At 31.0% G+C, this 27,929-nt stretch overlaps 1 protein-coding gene across 1 annotated transcript in view; it reads left to right on the forward strand.

Moving 5' to 3' along the window:
- Positions 1-27,929, forward strand: part of LOC142330333 (facilitated trehalose transporter Tret1-like) — a 107,877-nt gene that overhangs the window by 36,230 nt on the left and 43,718 nt on the right. The window lies entirely within an intron of this gene.

Below are 27,929 nucleotides of genomic sequence, written 5' to 3' on the forward strand. Positions count from 1 at the left end.
TAAAACTTGAAATATAATTTAAAATAATATCAAACTTCATAACTACATGTTTTTAATTTGAACTCCCAATTCGGAGCATTATTATAGAATTATTACATTTTCAAACCCCTTCTTTTCCTTGTAACGGAAAACACTCAAGGATTTTCCTTAGAATTTTTCCCCTCAGTTTAAAAAAATAATTAGGTAATTATTTAGAAAGATTGCGCGCATTCAATAGTTAATAATTTTCTTAGCATATATTATTTTCACCGCGCTGATTGTATATATAGAAAAAAAAGTGTCCCTTTTTTTGTAGTTTTTGACTTACAAAGATTTAAAAATTATAAAAACAACTTCACATTCTCGTAACGGGAAGAGTAATGTTTGAGTTTGTATCAATATTATCTTGTATTTACATTTTAATTATTTAAAATGTATATAGGCCAATCTATTATTTAACTAGATAAATAAATTAGACGTGATTAGCGAGCGTTCGGTTATATTTATATCGCACAAAGTTCATTACACGGAATCACTAATTATTTACTCTAGCTACTAATTAACTATGAATTTGCTGATTTACTAATTTCAATGAAATTTACGACGATTTGAGTTATTGATAGACTAATAAAATTTAAACGAAACTTTGATAACCTTCGATATCTGCAAACGGTACCCTAACGCTTGCTTCGTTCCAAAATAAATTAGGTGGGACGCTAACCGACAAGTACCGAAATTATTCTTTTCTGATAATCTTTTCACTATACTCGAAGTTACGATTGTGTTGTGAAACGCACAAAAATATTATGAAAATATGCTCTATTAACTGCCTTCTTAACTTTTATAACTCTTCTTTTGTAATTATTTTCGTCAAATTTTGGGCATGTTTTTGATCCAAGAGTTAACCGAACCCTTGTACGAAGTAAAGGAAGTACTGTGATCGCGAAAAATTTCGGTTTTCAGATTTTAACGGAAATATCCATTTTGCCTAGTTTCGGCTTGACTAGTTTCGGCATGACTAGTTTCGAGGGTTATTTTTTTCAAGGTCCGATCAGTCACGAAATTAAAACCACAGTGAAAATAAAAAAAAATTTTATTTGTAACAAGTACTTACATAGTTACGCTATTTCTCTACATTGTCGCCACTCCGATTTAGAAATTTGTAGTAGCGTGGTACCAACTTTCCAATACCCTCGTCATAGAACGGAGCCGCCTGTGTTTTCAGCCAAGTTTCTACGCTAGTCTGCCGCTCGATGTCTGTGCCAAAATGTTGTCCTCCTAGCCAGCGTTTCATGTGAGCAAAGAGGTGAAAATCGGATGGAGCCAAGTCCGGGCTGTATGGTGGATGATCAAACACTTCCCAATGAAAACGCTGCAGGAGCTTTCTTTGTTACAGCTGCAGTTTGCGGCCGAGCATTGTCATGGAGAAAGACATTGCCTGATGTCTCAGGCAATGAAAAAAAACATTCCTCTCCGCTTATTCTGAATTGCCCTTCGTAGACATTGAAGAGGCTGCAGTGATGGTCGTTCCACGTTCCATGAATTCCATCAAGAGAACTCCATTCCGGTCCGAGAACAGAGTAGCCATACGCTTTCTGTTGGAGAAGGTTCGCTTGAACTTCTTTGGTTTACTGGGAGAATGAGAATGCATCCACTGTTTGGATTGTTCTTTTGTTTCTTCAGTTTCGAAATGGACCCATGTCTCGTCCCCTGTGATAATTTTGCACCCCTCAGCCTGAAGAAATCGAATTACCGCACGCACTTCACACTTGGCGGGAGATGCTATTATTGTAGATATACTTACGTGCTAGCTGCGTGTTCAGAACTATACGAAGTGACGCGGCTTGATTGAAGGCCATACTAGAGACGCTGCACAACACATATGCGCAAACGTTCATCCGAATTTTGCGCGGGTTTTTATTTCGCGACCGATCGGACCTTGAAAAAAAAATAACCCTCGTACCTTGCATAACTCAAAAACGATTAGCCGTAGGATGTTGAGATTTTGGATTCAGGACTGTTGTAACATCTAGTTGTGCATTTCCCCTTTTGATTGCAATCGACTGAATCAAAAAAGCCTAAAATCCAAAAGAAATTGGATTTTGGACTTTTTCTTAACTGCAGTAATAAGCCCTTATAGAGAGAGCTTTTCAACGATATATCATAAGTGGTACTTATTTTTATTCGTTCCAGAGTTATAACCAAATAAAAATTTTATTAATAAAATATTTTGGTCTTACAAGGGGAAAGCACATCGGTTCGAACTCATTTCCCTTTTTTTTTAACTTTTCTTTTTTTAATTTATATATATATTGATTTATCAATAATTATTAACCACTGAATTAAAAAAAAAATTACAATAAATAATAATTCAATATAAAAAAAAAGAAAAAAAAAAAAATGTAATTTAATAGGCGTACTAGGAAGTCATGTGGTGACCACACCAGATTTTTTAGGTCAGTTGTAAAACCCACTAAAGGTTACCCTTTAGTTTGGGTCTCAAGAGTTACATTTTGGGTTAATTTTACCGAAGGCGCAGAAATCGGTGCGAAATCTTTCACCAGCCGAAACTTGCTAAAGGAGCGTTTCCAAACTGTGTTTATATGAACTTCCTTCTTTATTTTTACTAATGAAGCATGTCATGAAAGTTTGTTACATTCGTTTTGAACGTAAAATAATAAAACATACGAAGAGTATTATTTTAATAGGGGCGCATTAATCTGAACTACGTTTTCATTTAATTTATTATTAGTAACAGGAATTTATATATAAATAAAATAAATAATATATCATTAGGTTTAGAAACCGTGCTCAAATTTGAAAATTGCATTTTTCTGCCGCTTAATCGTACCATATTAAATATACTTTACAAAAGCTAAATTAACAGCAATTCAATTACTAATTTACTTTAAATTCATATCGTTAAAATAAACAAAATTGTGGTTGACTAGATTGTTTTTAAATCGTATTTTAATTTTCAATTTAAAATCACTTATTCGTTTAAGATGTCCTAACAAGATAATTGTGTGGAGTTATTTAATATAATTTTTACTTTAAGAAAAAACTTACGAGTTGAAATAACGAAAACGTTTTATTTGTTTAAAGTCATCTGTTAGCATGCTACTACATCCTACGGATAATATTTGTCTGAAGTAAATAAATATTTAGTGCTTGTTTTTACGTTTCAGAAGAATGGTTAGTTTTCCGATTTTGATCCTAGCAGTCGTAGAACATTTTTCAATATATTAACTGCATGTTTATTTTTATCGTAACATTCTAAAACCAGTTTTCATTTATATTTACAATTCACGGAATAATTATACAAAAACCAGTTAAACAACTGCTCCTTCATGTTCGTGTACACTACATTTCTATGATTTATTAAATAATATTCTTTGTTGCATACTGATTATTTATTTTACAGATTTACCTTTTTATTTTGATAATTGTCTATAGATAAAATTTAGTAATAGTTTTTTTTAACCAGTTTCTTTTAAAATAATTTATATTGTTTTGTATTAAGAAGGACCTCACAGTTAGATGATACGCATGGTTACCACAGGCAGGAAATGTGAATTTCAGGACATTGTGAACTGTCAGGTTTTTTTTTAGAAAAAATCAAGAAAAATTACAAAATATTTAAAAAAAATTAATTTTTGTTACCGATAATTTTTGTTACCGAATTAAGTTTAAGAATGTTAGTTATTAATAAAGTATTTTTTTTTAAGAAATATATTTTATATACTTTCCCGGCGTCGTGAAGTGGCGATCCTACCGCCCAGGACATTACAACTAATGCGTCAGACATCCATTAACATGTCCTGTTCTTACATTCCCTAATTATTATTATTTTTTATATTAAAGAAAGAATCCTGCGAATTTCTTGACTGGTGAAATTTTAACAGAAAGTTACCGTTGAAAAATTGAAAGTTTATTATCTGTTTTCGTAGAATTTTTCTCATATCATCATGAATTTTTATTTTTAGGTAATTAATTATTTTTAATTGCATCTGAAAAGACTGTTTAATGTCCAGTGGTTAGATGTAAACTTACACCCAAAATTAAGTCGGTTGAGAAGAGGTAGAGAGATATCTATCGTGGGTTTTTTGATGTGTGTAAAAAAACATTTTGGACTGGGAAATATGGGCTGAAAGGCAGTGACTTTGTACAGTAAAGGAAAGCGGCAAATTGAGGTAAGGAATTCTCAGCGTTCACCGAAAACGTTTTTATCTCCAAGTGAACCTTCAGTTCAGCAGAATAAAACTTTGATCAACAGTTGTGAGAACGGTGGTTGTGATACGTCTGTACGTTCTTTACCTGGAGCTTATGCCCAGAGTAATAGAATCTCAGCAGCAAATGATACATCTCAATTTTCGACTTCATTTACGCAAAACTACAACAAAATTACTTTTTTGTTTGTTATAAAGACGATGTTTCTAAGGCGGAGGGTAAGGGTGTTTGTAAAAACCGTTTTAAGAATTCAGGGGATGATACCCCGTAATGAAATAGGGGAAAAAAATTATATGACATACGTCCGGAAACGCTTAGTTTATCGGCTATCCGGCCGTTTTGTATTTTTAATATAAAAATTTTTTTCTCAGAATGGTTAATCTTATCAAGCTGAGATTTCTTATACTGCTAGAGTATCTAGAAATTAACTTATAAACTAAATCCGATGTGAACATCACATGACTTCCTTGTACGCCTATTAAATTACATATACACATTTTTAGAAGTACATAACATTTTATTTCACTAATAACTTCTGATTTTTCATATTTTTTCTTTTTATTATTATTAAATTATTATTTATTGTAAAATTTTTTGACAATCGCAGGTTAATAATTATTACCAAATTAAAATATTTAAATTTATAAAAAAAGAAAGGAAATGAAGTCGAATTTGAACAGATGTGCCTTCCCCTTGTAAGATCAAAATATTTCACTAATTAAAATTTCATTTGTATATGACTCAATGAAAGTAGGTACCACGTATGGATATTGATGAAAATCTCTCAATTAGGGCTTATTACTGCAGTTAAGAAAAAGTCCAAAATCCAAAGTTTTTGGATTTTGAGTTTTTTTGGTCATCTCGATTCCAATCAAAAGGGGAGGTGCACAACTAGGTGTTACAACAGTCATAAATCAAAGCTTTCAACATCCTACGGCTAATCGTTTTTGAGTTACGTTAGATAACATACGTATGTACAGACGTCACGCCGAACTAGTGAAAATGGATTTAAGGATGGTGAAAATGGATATTTCCGTTGAAATCTGAAAACCGCAATTTTTCCTAAAAATTGCAATACATACTTCCTTTACTTCGTACAAGGAAGTAAAAACAATGAATCTGATTTCTTAATCCATTTCGAAATGACTGCCATGTAAACCTTTTAATTGTTAATATTTTTGCAATTGCTGTAGTACAGTCAATTTGTATTTTTATTTGAAAATTCTTACTTACCGACTGATGTTTTTTCCATATGTTAGGGGCGATAAGGGAAGCTTAACTCCAGGTTTGTAACATCCCCTCTCCCATAGATTTTTAAAAAACGTGTTTTTTCGATTTTTTCACCGAAAAAAATTGTTTTTCGTCTGTAATCCATTTGGAAAAATTTTTAATCTCAAAAAACCACACAACTTTTATTTAAACAATATTCTTGTACGACTTACCGTTTCTGTAGCTTGTGAAAGTTTGAAAATGTTGTGAATTGGGTACGTGTTCGAAACCGGTCTACTCGTTTACAACGATTTTTACAACTTCAGCGCCACCTAGTATTTCAATTTCAAATTATACGGCATAACTTCGAAGACATTAATTGTAGAGGAGAATGTCCTCTACATATTTTGTTTGAATCTATGCATTATATGCATAGATTCAGAGAAAAACGCATTTCAAAAACTTTTTGAGTTTTTCAAAAATCTATGGGGGGTATGTTAAAAATCTGGAGTTAAGCTTCCCTCATCACCCCTAACGCATAGACAAAAGATCAATCGGTAGGTAAGGATTTTCAAATACAGCCTATTTTGATGACAAATTGCCTGTACCACTGGTTTATTTAAATGTTATGTATAAATAAAATGTTAAGCGTTTTATGATAAAGAAAAAGACAGATTATTTATTCAAATCCGTTCATTAATAACAAGAGTTATCACCAAAATTCTTGAAGTGAGTCACTGTGTATTTAAAAATCAGTTTTCATTTCCTCCCGAATAAAATTAAATAACTGGATACGTTTTCAACTGGAATAATTTTATTGTTATGTAATAAATTAAAATAATTTAATATTATTTAAAATAATACAACAATAGCAAAATATTCTCGAAATCATGAAAATATTTTAGTCATAAATAAAATTAATTTTTTAGTTTTAATTTAATTTAATTTTTTTTTGTTTTTTAAGTTTTTAATCTAGAATGTCTCAGTTTAAGAATTTTTGCAGTGTTGCATAGGTATTAACAATTAAAAAGTTTAAATGGCCGTCATTTTGAATTGGGTTGAGATATCAGGTTCATTTCAATTTACGGACTACTTTATATATCTAAACCTGTAGGTACGCTAGCAATAAACGAGATTTTAGTTCGATACGTTTATCTATTCCTTAGAAATACATTGTTATGTTAAAAATAGAAAATGGCGGATAACTGGTAAACTAGCGTTTCCGGATATATGTTGATTTAAAGTTTTTCTTTATTTCAATGTGGGGGATCATCCCCTAATTCTTAAAACTGCTTTTATAAACACCCACATAAATATACAAAAAATCATTTAACAAGTTAGCCTAATCAGTTCTTCTTTCCCGAAAAAAAAGTATAATTAATATATTTTATTGAATCTTTGTGTTGTATGTATGAGATGCTTTGATTTGGTTCTGCGCAATTGTTCCGTTTATCATCTCGGCATAATTATCACCGACCTTCGTAAAAAGACCTTCATACGTAGAAATATATTCACATTTGTTTTATTCTAACCTTCCGTAGTCAGTTTTATTGATGAACATAAATAAATATACATATGTACCTGCATTTATATAAATAATTACAAACAAAGCGTTTATATTTCTTTGTAAATTAATATTTATATTTTTTAAATTATTATTTATTACTCGCAACGTATTTTTATGTAAAATGATCACGTATTTATATGAAAAATAAAACGTGTCCCAAATAATAAATGCATTTAACTGCATAAAGACAATACGAAAAAAATTAACATAACTGCCGGTTGAATGATAAAAGGAGGTCACGATTACCTTGTCCGTGTGATATTTATTTGTTACATAATCTTCTCTTTCAGGCTGTGTTTAATTATACTTCGGTTTGTTCACCGCTTGAGATATTGAATATTAGCGATGATCAAATGTTATTTACGATTCCCAAAATTTTACTCTATTGAAATCTTACATATAACGTGTATTCCAAAAATTAAATCTGATTAAGCTAATATGACTCGGTTCAGTTGTTCGTCGTTAGTTACCAAAATCAAAAACCATTGTAGCTGATCAAATATAAGAAAAAATCTATTCGTGAAAATATCTCGAGCAGTACCAGGAAATAACATGGTTTCTTGCGAAGCAGACAGGAAAGAAAATGATGAGTGTAATGAATTGTGGTTGCTTTCTTCAAAGAGCCACTGGATATATTGTTTACATCATTACTCCTAAGCCATCCAAAATGAATGTCCAGTTAACGACTTTTTTTTTTATATCATCATTAGGGAATCTTTCTAATGTCGGAGGTTCAAAAAAATGAAAAAAAATTTGCTTCCTAAAAAGTAATACATGCTAAAAATCAAATTATTTTCTTTTAAATATCTCAGAAGTAGTGTTTTTTCATTTTTGAATGTAAATGAACGAACGCTCATTAATCATATCTCGTCCTTGTTTTAGTATCTTTTGACATTGCAGTACACAGTAATCAAATTATCTGCAGCAAATCTTTACAAACTGCCTCGTAATAAAGGCTGATATTAAGAATAGATTCTTTGCCAATTGTTTAAAAGAAGATAAAAAAATAACCTATACCAACATTCTATCCTAGCGGATAGGCTATAGAAAGACGATCGAAAAATATAGCAGCGAAAAAAAGGCGGGAACTTAAGGTACGTCAAGGCCACATAGATATTTTGTCCACTCTTAACTCCGAGCGATAGCACACACTACCCAATCAAATTCTCTCCCTACCTACGCGATTGCTGAGCACTGATAACTTTGACGACAGTACATCTCTTTCTGTTACTAATAAAATAAATTTTTTTAATTTATATGCCCTACTGTAATTTTTATATATAAATTACAGGACGGCATATAAATATATGCTGTCCTGTAATTATGTGCGCGAATAATAATTCTAGTGTCACCCACATATTTCCTCAGTTTTGAGGTCAGTAACATAATATAACCTTCATTTGCATCTTGCAACGTTGTGAGTCGCAAAGAATTTTTAAATCTTCTGATCTAATTTAGATATTTAATATAATACAAAATTGCACAATTCAAACAAAAGTGTATTTTCATTAACAGGCAATGAGAACGGCTGTGTTAGTAATTATAATAAATTGTTACTGTGTTAGTAATAAATAATTTATATATATAAATTACAATTAATATTCTTGTAAATATATATATATATATATATATATATATATATATATATATATATTTACAAGAAAATAGCATACCATACATACATACATACATAATAAGTGTTATATCACTAACACAGACGTTCTCATTGCCTGTAATGAAAACACACTTTTGTTTGAATTGTGCAGTTTTGTATTATATTATTCATCTAAATTAGATGAGAGGATCTAAACGTTCTTTGCGACCCACAACGCTGCGAGATGCAAATGAAGGTTATATTATGTTACTGACCTCAAAACTGAGGAACTATATGGGTGATACTAGAATTATTCGCGCACATAAAATTAGAGCGTGTACAGATATGATAGGATTGTTTGATTTATCCAACTGTATTCGGTGACTTGATTGATTAGCCGATAAGATTATGTTTAAAGTAAAGTATTTTTATTTTTCAATAATTTAAAAACGTATTAAAAAATTCGTTTTAAAATATATATAAAAAAAAGAAGGATTTTAGTGTATCAAGTAAAAATCATTGAATTATGCCCTGATGATGATGGCTAGCTATCGAAAGCGTTACGCAGTCGCTTAAATAAAACTATGTAAGTTCGAACTCAGGCCTAATCTTATAATTTCATATATAATTAAAAAAGGTAAATAAATAAAATTAGGTCATTGATTGCGCTTTGGTATACTGAAATGCTGTGCAATGTTTTTGAGTATTGCATTTTTTTAATATCAATGGCTTGCAAATAGGGGTCACAATTTATGGTGTTGTCATTTTTGACACTTAAATACCTTCATACCTACACGTGAATTGTTTCTGCCCACTATCATTATAGCTGAGATATACTGTAATCTCACTTTGCTTTCAAATAGTTACGTCATATAATAGAAGTATTTATATTATGATTTTCACTTACCAACATCCATTAATAGAAATTATGTTCAAGCGCTTTCGGAAATTACTACTCTATCCTCAGGAACAATGATAATATATTTTATAAATGCTTACTTCACATATCAATAATTTTAATGAAATAAATTTAACAATTATCGTCAAGGAGTTAATAAAGTGAAATTATACGTCATGTCTGTAAGAAGGTAACAATTGTTATATCTTACTGACATGACGTATAATTTCAGTTTATTTTAACTCCTTGACAATCAATTGTTATATTTATTTTAAAATTTATTTCATTAAAATTACTGATATGTGAAGTAAACATTTATAAAGTATATTATCATTGTTCTTGAGATGGAGTAGTAATCTCCGAAAGCGTTTGAACATAATTTCTGTTAATGAATTTTGGTAAGTGGAAATCATAATTATATATTATTACTAACGGGCCATGCTTAATAAAATTAATATAACAGAAGGGAAAGGCACCATGGATGCACTTCTATTTAATAGAATATATTTACTATATATATATATATATATATATATATATATATATATACGTAGAAGAATTTTGTTATTTGGGAAGTAGAATTACTAAAGATGGACGAAGCAGGAGCGATATAAAATGCCGAATAGCACAAGTTAAACGAGCCTTCAGTAAGAAATATAATTTCTTTACATCAAAAATTAATTTAAATGTCAGGAAAAGATTTTTGAAAGTATATGTTTGGAGTGTCGCTTTATATGGAAGTGAAACTTGGACGATCGGAGTATCTGAGAAGAAAAGATTAGAAGCTTTTGAAATGTGGTGCTATAGGGGAATGTTAAAAATCAGATGGGTGGATAAAGTGACAAATGAAGAGGTATTGCGGCAAATAGATGAAGAAAGAAGCATTTAGAAAAATATAGTTAAAAGTAGAGACAGACTTATAGGCCACATACTAAGGCATCCTGGAATAGTCGCTTTAATATTGGAAGGACAGGTAGAAGGAAAAAATTGTGTAGGCAGGCCACGTTTGGAATATGTAAAACAAATTGTTAGGGATGTAGGATGTAGAGGGTATACTGAAATGAAACGACTAGCACTAGATAGGGAATCATGGAGAGCTGCATCAAACCAGTCAAATGACTGAAGACAAAAAAAAAAAAAAAATTTACTATATGTAAGTAATCTCGTGTTCGAATCCGAGTTAGGTTAGGCATTTTTCATACGCTCAAAGATTTTATTTCTATATCCCAAGGACAAGCTTCAAGCTTATGTGACGAAGCCATAAAGCAAAAAAATAAAAAATAAAATAAATAAAAATCTTTAAGATATATATTTTTTTTACCCAAAATAATGTGTGTCGAATAATGGAAATTTCATCCAGTATTCGTCTACTAGATAAGTATTGAATTATAATATAAAAATATTATGTATATATAATCGTAAAATAAATATAGTTCTAGAAATAACTGATTTTTTTTCATTTTTATCGATTTGAGTAAAAATCTGAATAAATATACGACAATATGGTAATAAACCTATACCTAATTTAACAGCTTCAATTCATAAACATTTATTTAACATTGAAACCAAACAACAAGCCTCCGTTTTATAACGGTATATAATACTATATCTTGAAACTGAACTACAATCATTATAATATTATATTTTTTAATTCAGTATTCTTCCTTATGTGGTCTACATAAACCATTATTGATTCTCAAACGTTTTCGCTCACCGCTCACATTGAGAATCGATAATTTTCTAGCGCCCCCAAAATCTTTAATCTTACCATCTGTTAAAAATATTAATTGCAATTGCTGTTTATAAGAAGCGCTCTTAAAAACAGCAATTGCAATTATGTTTTTAAATGTGGCATATCCTATTTCTTAGTTGAAAATTACATTTTAAATGAGAGCAATTAAAACGCATTTTAATCATATTTGGAAGTATTTTTATTAAAATTGCTTTCGAAAAAATTACAATAGTATCTATATAGTTATATACCAACAATAGTGATAGCATATTCAATATAACAATACAATAATTAAAACAAAAGCTCTTTCAGTTGAATAATTACAGTTACAATAATGTGAAAGTTGAATCTGATGTGCTTTAACGAGTGTGTTAATATCATGCTCGAATTTACTTAAAAACAGCCGCGTTCGGTAACATATGCAGCCGATTTATCTTTTTGGTTAGCAATGTTGCTACAGCACTAAAGCCACGTTCAGACAAACGCGACGATGGGAGTGCTAACAGAAGTCGAAGTCGTTGAACAATCGACCTTCGTTTTCTTCTCACTGATTTCTACTTTTAATTTGATCATTTTTGAAATCTGAAGTCTACTGTCAAAAAGTAGAGTATTCAAACTTTACTATTTTTTATTCATTTCTCTAGGCCTCTTGGTTGCAAAGTTAAAGTAGTTTGAATACAATAATTTTTTATCATAAAATATTCCTTTAATTTTTTGTACTAGTGTAGTAGATATCTAATTTTAGTAATTTGAAATAGCAGGAAAACATAATTTTTTTTTTTGTTAATCAGACATTGTCTTCCTAGACCGCCTAAACGCCCCCCCCCCACTTTTCTGTGGGCCTTCTACCCCCGCCCTCGCCCCGCCACCCAGTGAAGGCCACCATCGTTCACTAGGGGGCTTTATCGCCTACTTTGAGAACGAATGATATAAACAGATAACTGTTTATTTGCAATCGCTGAAAGCCTGTTCATAAACAATAACGATCTAATGAATGTTGGTTTTGTAACTTTAAGCAATAGATTTTCTCTTTGATGTATATTATGATTATATTTTATCTTTATTGGTTCAGTATCTTATATTTCATAATAATGCTTTCAATAAAAGTCAGCCAATTTTTATTTTTTAAGCCGCATAGAATGACCGAATTACTAGCCGCCCCTTCTAATCAGAACCTAGTTCCTCGGAGCTCAGGTCAACCAAGGGGCTTCTCGGGTCCTCCCGGGGTCAAGGGGCCTACCCCATATACGCAGAGCTCTGTTCTGTATCCTGTAACTTAATAATAATCGGTCGGTTGGTTCTTGCTGATGCGATAAATAACCGTGATCTGTTAGATCGAGAATGTACCTGATGCATGCAAAAGTTACTAACAATACCCCGTTTGAATTTTGAAAATCGGACGATTATTTGCAGAGATATAATGGCATTCCCATTGCATCTCCCAAAAACAGCGCCTCAGGGGCACTTCGTTTGTTACCAATTGATGGTGAAAATTGGCCTAGTCTCCCACGAGATGCTTGCATACATTACCACTCTAGCCTCACACGCAGTTCCCACGGGAGGCCCATTATCAATAAAGAAATTTTTGTTTAAAAATTAAAAAAAGTTTTAATGTAAATTAAAATTCAATTTTTAAATTAATAATTTAATTTAATTTTTTAAAATTTAAATTACATTTTTAATGTAAATTATTTATTCGATTGATTCGAATCGATCAGTTCAAACCTAGCTCACACAGTGATAAGATTCACAGTTCACAGTTCATTAAAGTTTGTGCTTTAACCGGTAAATCTCCATTACTATGTCTATATTTTTTGTTTCAAGATGAAATCTATCTAACTTTTTCAATATTGCCAAGAAACATGGGTAAAAATTTGGTTGAGATTGATCGAGTAGTTTTTTTTGTTTATCCCGAACAAACAAAACTTTGTTAGTTATTATGTCTATAGTCAATGTCCTATAAGGAAGTTCAATATATCCTCCAAATAAAATAGAACGTCAAAAAAATACGGGTGCTATTATTGATTATCTCTTAGAAAATTCTGATCTAAAAGAAATTGAGTTATTTAAATAAACAAAAAAAAAAATCATTTGTTCATCGAATATTGCTTATTACATTTATAAAAATTTGAATGTTTTCTGTAGAAAAAAAAACTGGAGGAGACATGGCAGGTGATGATTCATCGCTTCACAAAACAATGTTGTTATCTTTGTTTACATAAATAATTTATGAGTCGTCTATATATTATTAGATCATACTCGTATGTATTTATCCTTTAAATTTTATTCGGAATTCTGTTTATATTAGTTTCACAAGAGGGAAATGGTATCATATTTAATGCATAATGTGTTTTTATAAAAACCCATTACATTTTAAAATACTTTTCGTTAATGTTTAAAGATAAGGAAAAAGCTGGAAAGCAATGAATTAAATAACTTTATTTTTATCTATATTAATAATACTTATAATTAATATTTATAATAATTATTGTTATTTTTAACAAACGCACGCGCCCGCGCACACGCGCACACATACATATATATATATTTATTTTCATTTTTATTAACGTACTTGTAACGAAAGTCGCGAATAAGATCGCAGTAAAGATCTGCTGACTGATGCTGATTTATTGCAAACAAAACATTCTGTTCTATGGAAATTTATATAATGAATTATCGACTATATCACGTTTTGAAAGATTCGCAAGTATATATTAAAGAATCTGTGCAATGATCAGTCTGATAAAACATTTCACTTTCTTGTCAACTCCGATTCATGTTGGCAGTAAATATTTTTACTTTACCGCCTAGTGCATTAGTAGAGCTATTTCTTCAGAAGGGAGAATATTTTAATCGGACCAATTTGGGCACGTGCGGTTTTCACCAGATCTTTACGTTTTAACACATATGGAACCCAAAAAAACAAAAACTGGATGGAAATGTTCGCATGTACGTGTGTGTTTTGTATTCCATACTTTTTTCCCCAGGACTACTCGACCGATTTTGACCAAACTTGATCAGATTACTTCTTTCTATACATGAGGCATTGATGCCATTAAATTTTCAACTTAAAAGTAGGTCAAAGGGGTGAGGCTGTACAGGAAGGCCACCCTCAGTATATCGAGATTTCGCCTAGTTAAGGTCATATTTTTCTTAGGCACGTTTATTAACAATTTATAAATATTTGTAAAAAATTGTTTTCTGAAAAATCGCACTCCCACCTCAAAAATACTCTAAATTAACTAATGACTAAGTGGATATTGTACGTCATTAGTACCCCCTTTTTCACGACAAGGAGCGCTAGTGTAGCACTGACGTTTAGCTGCTGTGGTCGTCTATATGTTGTAACGTTACAGGTGAGCGGTAGAATTAAATAAATGAATAATATTTAAAATGGCCGCTAGTACCGTCGGCGATTTCCGCGCGAATGAAATACGGTATGCGCGGGCGCTTTGGTTAGAATCATTTAATTTAATAAACAAAAATATTATTTATAAATTAAATGATAAATATTTTTAATTAAGTTGTGTGTGTAAGCCGTGCATGGGAATCTATCCACAGTTGTTGGACTACAACTGTGTTGTTAGCTTTTTTTTTTTTTTTGTCAAAAAATACCGAACATTAATGTAATAGTTTTAAAAACCGATGAAGCCTATGTGTAATTAATAGTATTTTAATACTAGTAAAAAGAATTAAAAAAAGTTTTTTTTTTTTTAAGAATAATACATAAAAGTTTTAATACTTCAGATTTAATAATAAGTTAATATTATTTTTTTTGTGTATGTGAGTGAATGCATATTTACTTGCAGTTCTAAAATAAAATTTTAATTATTAAATGTGAAGTTTATAAAATTATTTAATAAAGGTTTTAAAATATACGACGTCATTCGGATCTCAATTTTTTGGGGAATTTAGTTATTTCTAAAAAAACAAAATAATGTAATATTTAGCCGATTAAAAACCTGATTCATTTAGATTCTTCAAGTCGATGTTGTATTTATTTATTTAAGGATAAATCCATCATTAGATTTTATCTTATAGTTTGATTTCTTTAGTATGCTAAGGATTCAGAGATCCGGTTCTTGTAGTTGGGCCGCAGCGTCTTGTTTTGTTGAGGCCGTCGGCCGTTTGACTTTTGCGACCTTGAAGTCTGCAAAGGGAACATCTCATATAATAAATAATAATAAGAACATCCATCGCTTGGTGTTTCAACATAATAAAACAATAGTTTTTTTTTTGTTAATTATTTTAGGAGACTGTGTTGTTAAGATTAACATCGTAAACTCTATTATAGGTTTACTATTCAAGAAAGTGGCTGAAAAAATTCCGTACTCCTCCATTTTTAATATCTAATGTTCGTAAAACAAAAGACGGATTTATAGAATCGTATTCCATTTTTGAAAAACTTTTATGCATATGCCACCATCTAAGAAGGTAAAAAACATCAAATTAATAACATTTTTCATTTAAGTTAGATGGTTGTTGGTGAAAATTACGAAATACTAAAAAAATAAAATGGAATAAAAAAAAAGAAAAGAAAATGTCAGAATCCATCAGAAAAAGATGGCCAAAATTATGAGAATGAATAACAGTGTCTCTTCTGACATTATTCCTATGGGTAATAAAGCATTTTCAATGACGATAGATCCATGGATTAATATTTTGTAAAAAGTGGTGTCATTGGATGCCATGAATATATCATTTCACGTACAATTACTGAATTTATCAGTGTCTATTTTATGGCCACTAGATATAGCCCCCAAAAATTACTTTTTGACGATATGTTAATCTATAATGTATGCCAGTTATTGCCGCTGATAACTCACAATCCACAAAAAAAATCTTCTACTTGTATTTCCGCCATTGCTATTTCCAAATCCTGCTTTAGGAACATCTACTATTAAACCCAATTGTGTTTTAAATTTCTCTTGTATCTCCATTTTTCTTTGTTGAACGCTTTTATCACTGAGTTTTTATTTGCCATTCTTTTTAATGGCAATTTATATGCAGCAAGATGAAGCAAGTAATCCTTCAAACACTCTTATTTCTTGCATGCAGTATCGATAAGCCGAATTTCAAAGAATCTTCATTTATCTGCTTTGTTATTGTTAAATCGTTAAAATCCTTGGAAGAAGCTCCACAGATGTAGCATCTCGTCGTTGATTTATTGTTCGTCACGGCATTACATACTTTAGCATTTGCTTGTCAGCATCAGGACATGTTTTACCAAAAACGTTTTGTTTGTTAGTGTGATTCGAGTTGTCCAATGAACATTTATTTTATTTTCTACATAACTAATTTCTTCTTTCGTGATATCTGGTTTTTTTTTTACAAATCTTATTCGAATTGGTCTGCAAAATCGTGGGGATGAAGGCAATGGGTTGCGCCGTATTATCCTATTTTCTTCGCTATAAGACAATTGCAATGGGATTCACGAACTTTAAAAAATGTTGGCATGTGAATCTGAATTGTTTTCTAATTTTTGCTAAAATGTTGCTTGCTGGGGACCCGTCCGTCACATCCCCACTTGTGCACTATAGTTAATGTGGTCCTTTCTTCAATATCCAACTGCTGAACAATTTCAGACAAATAGAAAAAAGCCGCGAAGCAAGCTTTTAAAGAACTTGAACATTTACGTCGTAACAAGTATCTGTAATTCTAAATGATTTTTGAATAGGATAACTGTTTTTTTTTTTGGTCTTTTTGTGGAGTTATACAGCACAATTAGAATTTCTTATTGGAGTTCCTTATAATTTCGTACTGTTTCCTTGATAGCTCAGCTTCAGCGAACACGAACAGTGCTTCTAATGTTGTTAATCGCTGCTTTTGTTATTTCTTTTTTTAAGTTTCAATGAACGATTTTCTTTATTTTTTGCGCGCGTCGGAGATCGTGTTAAATCTTTTATCACATTTGTAGCATCCATCTTACCCTTTGAAGAGCTTCTTTTTTTCTTATTTTGTTTTGTTCAGTGGCTTCACTGAAAGGCTTCTGCGGACACCCCGGTTGAGTTCTTGTTTGAAGTATTTCAAATGTGTCGTGAAGCCAACTATCATTTCTTTTAAGAAAAATATTTTCTCTGTAATGTGAAGTGATCAATCTTAAGTTTTATTTTTGATTTTGTATATGATAATTTGTGCTTCATTTCTTTTATTTGGTTCTTTGTGTAATCCTAGGAATCCAACAAACACAATTCAGCATGCTCCAATTTTTTTTGTTTATATCTTCACCCGGTTGCTCTCGCATTTTGTCGTAGAAACGTTGCCGAGTCGTATTTTTCATTTCGGAGGATCCTACAAAGAAAAACGTTATGTGCTATAAAATTATTTTTTTTAATTTTGCTGAGTATGTACTAGTTAGAGCGATGACTTTGGAAGTTGGAAGCATTTTTCAGTTGGATGATTAGAGGATATCTGTTTCTACATTATGAGATGTAAGTCATGACCGGGACACATCCAAACGTATAATAAACCTCCTAAAGTTTAGAAAGAAAAGGCTTGGAGTAATATTAAAAAATAGTATTTTTTTTTAAATTAGTAAAATGCGCTGTACATAACTACCTCTGCTACATTAACATCCGGAAAAGTTCCATCCGTTTTTTTTTTTTCTAATATTGACGTCAAGATCGAAAACCGTGTTCGTCCAAATTTGACCGATTACAATATGTTTTCTTCTAGAGCTATTGCTTTGCTATAGCGCGCTGTCTAGACGGGAAAGTAAAATTGTACAAGATGAACAACCACGTTTAGAAAACTGGTTTAAGTTTCCAAAGAGAAGGAGATGAAACAAACTAAAACCGTCTGGTCAGAAGAAAGAAGGCAAAAAAAACGAAAGAACTATTAAAGATATTAAAAAAAAACAAAAAAAAAAAAAACGGAAATTAGTGCAAAATGTTGCTTCATGTGATCCTTAGTCAATTTATCTTGAATAAAATTGTAAATTTATTGTTAAAGATCATGAGATTATGTAGTACTAGTTATTGCATATTTATAAAATTCTTCCCTTATAATTTTTTGCATCTGTATGAAAATCTTTTGAGAAATAAATTACAATTACAATTTTTAATTTAACATTTTAATGCTTTACATATTCATTCGAAACACTGTAAACATTATGATATATTGTACAGACACCAATGCAGCGGTTATTGGCATCAATGTCTTTCAAATTAAAGGGTTGCACGCGAAGTAAAGGAACATCTATTTTTACTTGTATATTTACATATTTTGTTAATATAGTTGCAGTGATTTTCTGTTAATTCACGAGTAATATTATATCAAAACGAAAAAAATCAATATTTAATTTATTTTCTTTGTAATAAAATATAAATATATATTTTTATTATAATTAAATTTACTTGATTTAAATCTAAGTTACGAATATAAAACAAGAAATTTGGAGAAAAATTAATATGGAACATCAATTATTTTTTGTTATCTTGATAAAAATAAATAATTGAATTAATTGAAAATTAAATAATAGAAATAATATATTAATAAAAAAAAAAAATAAAAAAAAAAAAATAGAAATTACAATGTATTTTTATTTTAAAAATTCTGTAACACGACCATAAATATTAATGAGATATTGAGAGTTAACATTTAAAAATGTAGTTCGAGGTAAATTTTCATATGTAAAGACAGAAATAGTAATGAATGAAACTTGCCAAAAAATTTTATTTATAGATACGAAGACAGGAAAAATGAGCTTGGAGCATAAGACCTCGTATTCATTATTGCGCGCTTCGTTAACATTCGACCCGTTATTTTAAGCAAATGACATTTTTTTTCCCTCTGAAATGATTGCGTAAAGTAAAATTTTGACTGCCATTAGGTAAATTATTTCACTGTAATTTATATATGGGAATAGAAATGTTTTTCTGTTCGAGTTACATTTTTATCATGCATACTTTTATATTTAACGGTATAAAAAAGAAATTACCGACAGCTATTGATGGTTAGTAAGTTTTCTGTGAATACTGAAGTTGCTGTTGATTTATTCCACCAGATAAAATAATTTATTAAGGATAAGTTCTTAAAAATATATATTGTGTTGTAATATATTATTCCTGCTCACTTAGAACTATATTATTTTCTGATTTACAAAAAAACTCCTGTTTAGATTAAACTAAAAATTCAAAATTTATTTTTTTTAATAATAAATTCGCTACATGGTTTTTGAAAATGTACTCAGAAAATTTAAACAAAAATTAAAGATTTGTAAGATCAATAAAAATAAAAGATTACGCAGATATAAGTTAATTATATAAATTAGCTGTAAATCTAGAGTAAGTTTCCTAAGCCATCAAAGCAGTTTTATTGATGTAGTATAATTTAGTAATATTTTTGTAATTAGTTAGATGACCTTGTTTGTAAACAAGTTTTACATTTAGTTGGTAGTACATATTTAATTTCTGAATAAACTATTGTGAAATAATAATAATACTAGTCTAAAAAGTAATGAGGCTTTTGCGCACGAGAGAGAGCTAGCGTATTATGGCAAAATTCGAAGAAGATTGGCATGTCCACCTTCAAACAGTGTTAAACGATTCGGAGAAAGCCGGCTACAAAAAGAAGCTCGACGTTTGGGTGCCACGTGATCTGACTCACAAAAATTTACTCGATCGTATTTCTATCTGCGAATCTCTACTGAAATGTAACGAAATCGTGTCATTTCTGAAGCGGTTGATCACGAGCTATTAAAAGTGGATACACTGCGCTAAATACTGATGCCCAGGAAGATTTTGCTGTGCTTTTGTTGGGTTCGGAAGGGAAGGGGATCGTGAATCACGAGCTGGTGCAGCCAGGCGAACGATAGAATCAGACCTATACTTTTGACGATTAGCGCGATTGCACCTAGCAATTCAAAAGAAACTTTCTGAACTGGTCAACAGAAAGGGTATCATACACTACATTGACCACATACATCTTTAACGACCTGTAAGAAATTAAGAGAATTTGACTGGGAGGTTTTAATGTATCCACGACATAGCCCGGAACTGGCACTTTCAGGATGTCATTTATTCCGGTCTTTGCAGAACTATCTGAATAGTATTACGTAAGTTTCAAAAGAGACCTGTGAAAACTAGGTGTCACAATTTTTTGACCAGGAAGCGACGGAATTATGGTGTTGCCAGAAAAATGGCGGTAAGTCATAGAAAAAAATTGTTAATATGTAATCTCATAATGTTATTTTCCGATAATAAATGTATTCTCAATTTTGGCTTCCAAAGGATTAATATGTTTTAGACAACCTGATGTGACTTTTTAAAAACCAAAAATCTCTAAGTCCATTACCTTTAATTTTACATTCGTGCAAAACAAAACAAAAAATAATCTGAAATATGACCTATTGCCTTTTCTAAAAATCTAGTTCTAAAAATTTAAAATATTTTGCAAGTAAATATGCAGTACTGAACAAGAAAATACTATATTATTTTTTTTTTAAACTAACAATTTACAAATATACAAAAAAAATTTGTATAATTTACAATTATACAAATGAAATAAACTCTTGGTTAATAAATAACTGATAATCGATAAACTGTCGCTCAAAAAAAGTCCAAACTGGTTGAGAACAATGAGGAAACAAATAAAGTTAATTTTGTGTATTTTAGATTCTTTGTCCATTTCATATGGAAATAAAATTAATTAAAAAAATTACTTAAAAAAATATTTTTCTCTACGAGTTTTCAAAAGAATTCCGTGTTTTTAAATTTGCTTGAAATCTCGGCTTGATAGTCGCGAAATAATTATATACGTAAAATACTAGGTTTGTTTCGTGTTCTATTCTAATGTGAAGCGACTACATTTTATCTTTTTTTACCAGAAGAATCCATTTTAATGAAAATTCTTCGTTCCTTCTTAAATATTGTAACAGCCAATTTTTACTTGAAAATTTTATAAAACATAACGTACTGAAATGCAAATAAAATTCATTGCAAAAAAAATAAACTAAAATTCTTCCTTCAATGAAAGCCAAGATGGCTTCTTTTTTCCTCGATCATCAAATAATAAGATGGACGACAGATAAAACTCTGCTTAAAAATACACCGTAGTGCTATTTCAACAATTCTCAGCTAAGTTTAGAAATTATATCAAGAATGAAATATTTCTGTTTTAATAAAAATAATTATTTTAGCTTTCAGTAAAGAAGGAAATTATTTGGATTTTTCAACTGCTTTTACAATAGATATATTTATTTATAATTCGGACGGAAAAACAAAGGTGTAAAGGCAAGAAATTTCACACTTTGGTGGAAATGTTAATAATTGTCTGTTATAAAGAATCTGTAAAAAAATTTTAAAACCACTCAAATTAAACGCAGTAAAAGGTAACATTTTTTTTTACCTATTAGTAAAAACCCTTTTAAAATGTACCTTTTTAGGTAAAAAATAAAATAAAATGTAAAGTTAAATAAAAAGGTAAAGAATTAAATTATTTCCTACTTTTTATTGCATTTAATTTAAGAGTGGTGTTTTAAAAGTTTTTTACGTTTTTTTTTAAATTTTTATACCCTTTAGTGCGTTTAATTAAAAAGTTCTTTTTTTATATATATTTTTTTATTTTCTATTTTTTTAGTCTTCATAAGTTTGTACTTTACAGCTGCGCTAGCGTACAGAGTTGAGGATATTCAGCGAAAGATCGGATCGATAAGTTTTACGGTCGATGAGTGCAATCGAAACGTAGGGCTAAACGATTTAATTTCCGGATAACCAAGAGATCCGATAGATCAAGAGTGTACCCGACGACGCGTTAAACAGTTAGCGTTCGACTTGTTGATACATATGCCGTTTGAATCACGAAAATCGGACTAGCGGTGCCGAGATATTATGGTGGCACCCCCTTCCCAATTCCCGAACGGCGCGCCGGGGGCATTTGAAGATGATACTATTCGATGGGCATCGCTGTGAGCGGATGGGGTATCGTCGAAGGGGATTCGATAACATTTTTCAGAGCGTTAGGAACGACCGTTTTCGAGATATTTGGGATTTTCGTCCGAAAATTCAGATCTGGTCAAAAGTACTAAATTTTTCCAAAACAACAGCTATCCAGAATTTCTAGTAGCAACTGTATACCATAATATATATTTTACTTGTTTATAAAAGTAATAACGTGTTTCATTTAGTTCCAGTCGGTTGTTATAGTATGTAGAGACCTACGTTTCGGTAAAATTCTCTATATTTCAAAGGTAAACGAATTTTAGATCCAAACTTACCAAAACAGTCTAGGTTATATTTCATTAAGAAAATATGCTTGTAAACGAGGTTGCATAAGTTTGAGGCACTTTTTTCCCTTTGCAACTTAGGGGAATCTTAGCGACTTGAAAATGTTGCTAATTTGTGTTGTCATCAGGAGCAAACCTGTATGTAAAATTTCAGCGCGAATGGATAAGCGGAAGTGCTTCAAAATTCGACTAAAAGGTTCCGTACCGTGAATCTCACATACATAGTTCAAGAGAGAGTTTAATATAAAAGTGATAAGAAGAGTACAATTACTGTACGTAAGCGTAGACACACTGCGTAACTTACCTATTGAGTTATTTCGTTGCGAAATGCTGTATTTAAATAGCCTGGATTTCCATCAGTTATAAGAAAAAGGTTTTCTTTCTTAACCTTTTACTATACTTAATTAAAATGATCAAACTATATTCTACGTAGTAGTGTTGTTAAAAAACACATTCAATGAAAAAAAATCTATTTTCAAGAGAATTTTTTAACGGTTTCCATATTGAAAATCAGAAAATATTTGTAAACATAAATTTTAATAACACTTAATAAAAGTAAATTAAACATTACTTTTAAAGAGATACGAGGTGTGATAAAAAAATACGGTGAATGAATTTTTATAGCGGCAACTGCTGATGCTACATCCATATGCTGTAATTTGTCCAATAGCGTGATCAACTGAGACAGGCAGGAACAAGTTGTAACACGTTCGAGCTTGCCAGAGCCGTTAGAGTGAGGTTGTGTTTATCGTGACTGTCGCGTAACATGGATTTTGAACAACGCATTAACATTAAGTTTTGTTTTAAGTTGCGAAAGAGTGCCAAAGAAGTTCACGAAATGTTAGAATCGGTGTACGGCGATAATGTGGTAACTTTGAAGACTGTGTACAAGTGGTATGGCCGATTTAAAAACGGAAATGAGTCTGTTGAAGACGAGCAGCGTGCGGGACGTTCAGTAACCTCAAAAACAGTTGAAAATGTGCAAAAAGTGGAAACAATGGTTCGTTCAAACAGGCGAATAACTATGCGAGAGCTATCGGAAGACCTTATCTCGTACGGATCCGTTCAAAGCATTTTAACTAATGAATTGCAAATGAGACGAGCGAGTACAAAATTTGTTCCCAGACTTTTGAGTGATGAACAGAAGGAAAATCGTGTGTCAATTTGAACGGAGTTGAAGGGTCGTCTTCATGCAGATCCGGACTTCATGGCCAAAATTGTAACTGGAGATGAAAGTTGGGTCTATGGCTATGACCCTGAGACCAAAATGCAGAGTTCCCAATGGAAAACCAGTTCATCTCCTCGCCCTAAAAAGACACGTCAATAAAAATCCAACATCAAGGTCATGCTCGTTGTTTTTTCGATAGTGAGGGCATAGTGCGATCAGAGTTCGTTCCAACCGGAACAACTGTAAACTCTGAAATTTATAAGGGCGTACTGCAACGTTTGCAAAACGACGTACGAAGAAAGCGACCAGAAAAATGGACCAATGGCTTCCTTCTTCACCACAACAACGCGCCGTGTCACACCTCGCTTCTCATTCGCGAGTTTTTGGCCGAAAAAAGTGTTCCTGTCTGTCCACATCCGCCATACTCACAGGATTTAGCATCATGCGACTTTTGGCTCATCCCAATAATTAAAACTGTGCTTAAAGGAAAACGTTTTGACACCACTGCTGACATTGAGAGGGCCACGACTGAGCAGCTGAAAGCCCTTCCGAAAGACGCCTTCCAGAAATGCCTCCAGTCATGGAGTTAACGTTGGGATAAGTGCATTGCTAGCCAAGGACAGTATTTTAAAGGCGATTAAATCGAATTCTATATAACCTTATTACTTTTTTTAATAAAAAATTATTCACCATATTTTTTGATCACACCTCGTATATTATCTCGGTTGTTATGGAACGTCGATAATGGACTATCAGGAAACTTAACTAACGGACTATCAGGTGGAAAACTTGATAATTTTAATGCACAATATTTCGTAATTTCTACAAGTTTTTTCAAATAAATTTCCAATTCATAATGCAGAAAATAACAAGGTATAACTTTACTTAAAACTCGCGTTTTCTTAAAAGTTCACTGAATAAAACAGTTCGAATCAAGCTTTTTCCCCTGTCGAATTATAATGCATCTTTAACTGACCGCTAAGTAAAAAATTATGGAATCTATTCAGAAAAAGATTATTTTAAAAATGATACAGATTTTCAGATTTCGCAATTGGCAAAAATCAAACGGTAAATAGATCTGTTTTCCTTATACTATGATTTTTTGTTTGTATACAAAAAAAAATATCGCATCTGAAAAAAAATATTATTTTCACTGACTGCTTTGATCACATATGGAGAATGGAAATTTGTAGCGTATAAAAAGTGTCATGTCTAACCGGGATAAAAAGCTGAGATTCTACCACCCTGCTACGGAGATCGGCACAACTTTAGGCTATTTATTGTATTAAACATTTATACTATTAATTTAGCATCACTTATCGAGATTAAATATTTAAGAAAGAATAATACTTTCGTGTATGTTTCACTGGGTAGAGTAACCTCATTTCAAAAACATTTTGGTTTTTAAATTATTTTTCATAAAATAAACATTTCAAGAAAATTAGGGTCATCTGTTTCTCCCCTCAACAATAGTTCTTTTTACGTTACGTAATAGCCGGAATGGGTAAACGAGTTTTATTATTTTGTTGTAGTTTTTTATTGTTTGGCTACTTGTCTTCTTGTTACGGTTTAGTTAGTTTTGTTATTGTGTTTTGTTGTTTATTATTTCGTGTTTAGTTGTGTTATTGTTGTCTTTCAAGGCTTTGATTGTTCTTATTTTCTCATCAGTGTCTTCTAATTGTAGGTTTTATGTCTTTTGATTTTTACTTTGTTGTTTTGATTAGTTCTTTATTATTGTGGTTTCATGTGTATCTAGTTCTTTTTGGTATTATTCGTTGAGCTCATTCTCCCCTCGGGTAGGTCATGCAGTTCATCGGTGTGGTCTCGTTTGAAACTGATAAATGGTGTCGGTTTAGGGTTAGTGTCCATGTTAAGCAACGTACACCGATGGGAATGTCATTTGCGGCATTCGCTTCGTTGGCATTTTGACAGCGGTCAGACTGAAATATGTCTTGAGGCTACTGGAGATGACCTCTGGTACAGCCCATAAGGGCTAGGTACGGAGTGGATGTCGTGGTGGTCGGACCCGTCACATGGTAGGTGTCTTCCCCTCGGGGTCAAGATGCTCTTATAATTATATGCCTGTAATTATAAGTAATAATTTAACCGAACCTAACCTACGCTCGCTAACCTTGACTAGCGAGCGTAGTTTAAGTTTGGTTAGATTATATTTATAATTTCTTTGCAAATACCTCAAAATACCATATAATTATAATTATAACATGAGCAATTACTAATATGTAATACGTAACGTAAAAAATGGGAGAAAAAGAGAATAGACTAGAACATTAGTATTAGGTTTTTAAATTAAGAAACTTTTAATTAAAAAATACAAAAAATAAGGCACTTACATGAGTTTTATGAAGTACAGTTTCGATTCTTATTAGAAACTTTTCCATCTATTGCTAACTCCGTGTTCGTTTATCTTTTGTTTTATCTCCTCCTTTTTATTTATTTCAAAAGATCTGTAAAAGTAAAAAAAAATTATGATTTTAAATGTTTTAAACATTATAGATTATTTACTATTGTATAGAAAGAGTAAATATATAGATGCGTAGTAGTAGTTGGGTCTGTGGTATGTTGGTACTACTAATACTACGGTTGGGGGGAGAATGGTTCACCGTTACAGGTACAAGATGGCAGTCGCCGGTTCAGCAATGTATCCCCATCCTGTGCATATACTAAGCTTTCTAAACTTTGATGGATAATAGATTAAAAAGAAAATTTGTAATTTTTTACTCGGCTTTTTCTACAGTTATAAATTTTTACTTGTAATAGGAAAAATCTTAACTTTAAAAAAATGTTTCCAGAATAAAAAGTTTTTCAAATTATATTTCATTAAATTCTTTTTTTAGAGTATTAAAAAAAAGACAAAAGTTAAACAAAAGTTAAAAAAAACTCGTACAAATTTGTTCATAAATTCCTATTTGTATTTTCGTTATAGAGAAAATAGATTATGATCGAATACTAAAACCTACCTTTCTGATTTTTTAATTTTATTTAAAAAAAAAAACAAATCGGCAAAAAAAGGGGAAAAAATAGGTTTAGAAATGTCTTTTGAAAAAACAGGATTTATAACTAATAATAAGAACTGTGCAGAAGAAATAATATTTGAAAGGGATAAAAATACTCACAGTAAGTAAATTTAAGTATCGTGGGGAGATAATAACACCGACTGTACTCGAAAAAGAAAGAATTAAAAGTATGATTTGTAGAAAGGAAACAGCTTTTAGACTGACAGCGGATGTTTACAATACGAGATTCTTAAGCTATACAGTTAAACTACAACACTACAAAACAGTAATTTATCCAGCAGCCTTAAATGCAAGCGAATATTTAGGAAAGTTTAATGTAATAAATATTTTAAAAGAAGAATTTAAAAGAAAGTTTTTGGACCCAGAAGAACAGAAGGGTTGTAGGCTTAAACCTATATGTACTAAGAAATAAAAGATATAGAAACGGAAATACGAAAAAGAAGAATGAGGTTTTTTTTGCTAATATTTATGGAATGAGTGACAATAGACTTAAAAAACCTGACGTGGACACCACATGAATTGTACGCCTATTAAATTATATATACACATTTTTGCTGCACTTCATTTAAACTTATTTCATTTACAAGTGAGATACGATCCTCCAATTCTTTAATAAAATGGATAGTTACAAAATTGCATTGTGGTGGACACCACACTGAATCACATTTTTGTGGTGTCCTTAATTTTGTTTCACGTCGTTCAAGTAGTTAAGTAATGTAAGTGGAACGTGTCGGATCCGTAAGCGACACGATTTTTAATTTTTTTAAAAATTAAATGATTGATTTATTAATAATTATTAACCTCTAAAATTTTTTGAATTAAAATGAAAAGTACATAAAATCTTATTTTACTAATAACTTTGATATATATATTTTTTTTTTAATGAATTGATGTTTATTGAAAAAACCTTTTTACAATCGGAGGTTAATAATTATAAATAAATCAATATATTTAAGTTAAAAAAAACGTATATGAAATCGAATTTGAACCGATGTGCCTTCCCCTTGTAAGATCCAAATATTTTATTAATTATAGTTTTATTTGGCTATAACTCTGGAACCAATGAAAATAAATACCACTTATGATATGTCATTGATAAGCTCTCGATGAGGGCTTATTACTGCAGTTAAGAAAAAGTCCAAAATCGAAAGAATTTGGATTTTGGGCTATTTTTTGGACAGTTTTGGTTCAGTCGATTGCAATGAAAATGCGAGGTGCTCAACTAGATGTTACAACCGTCCTGAATCCAAAATTCTACGGCTAGTAGTTTTTGAGTTATGCGAGATACGTTCG

Source organism: Lycorma delicatula, chromosome 9, assembly GCF_047948215.1.
Source record: "Lycorma delicatula isolate Av1 chromosome 9, ASM4794821v1, whole genome shotgun sequence".
NCBI lineage: Eukaryota > Metazoa > Arthropoda > Insecta > Hemiptera > Fulgoridae > Lycorma > Lycorma delicatula.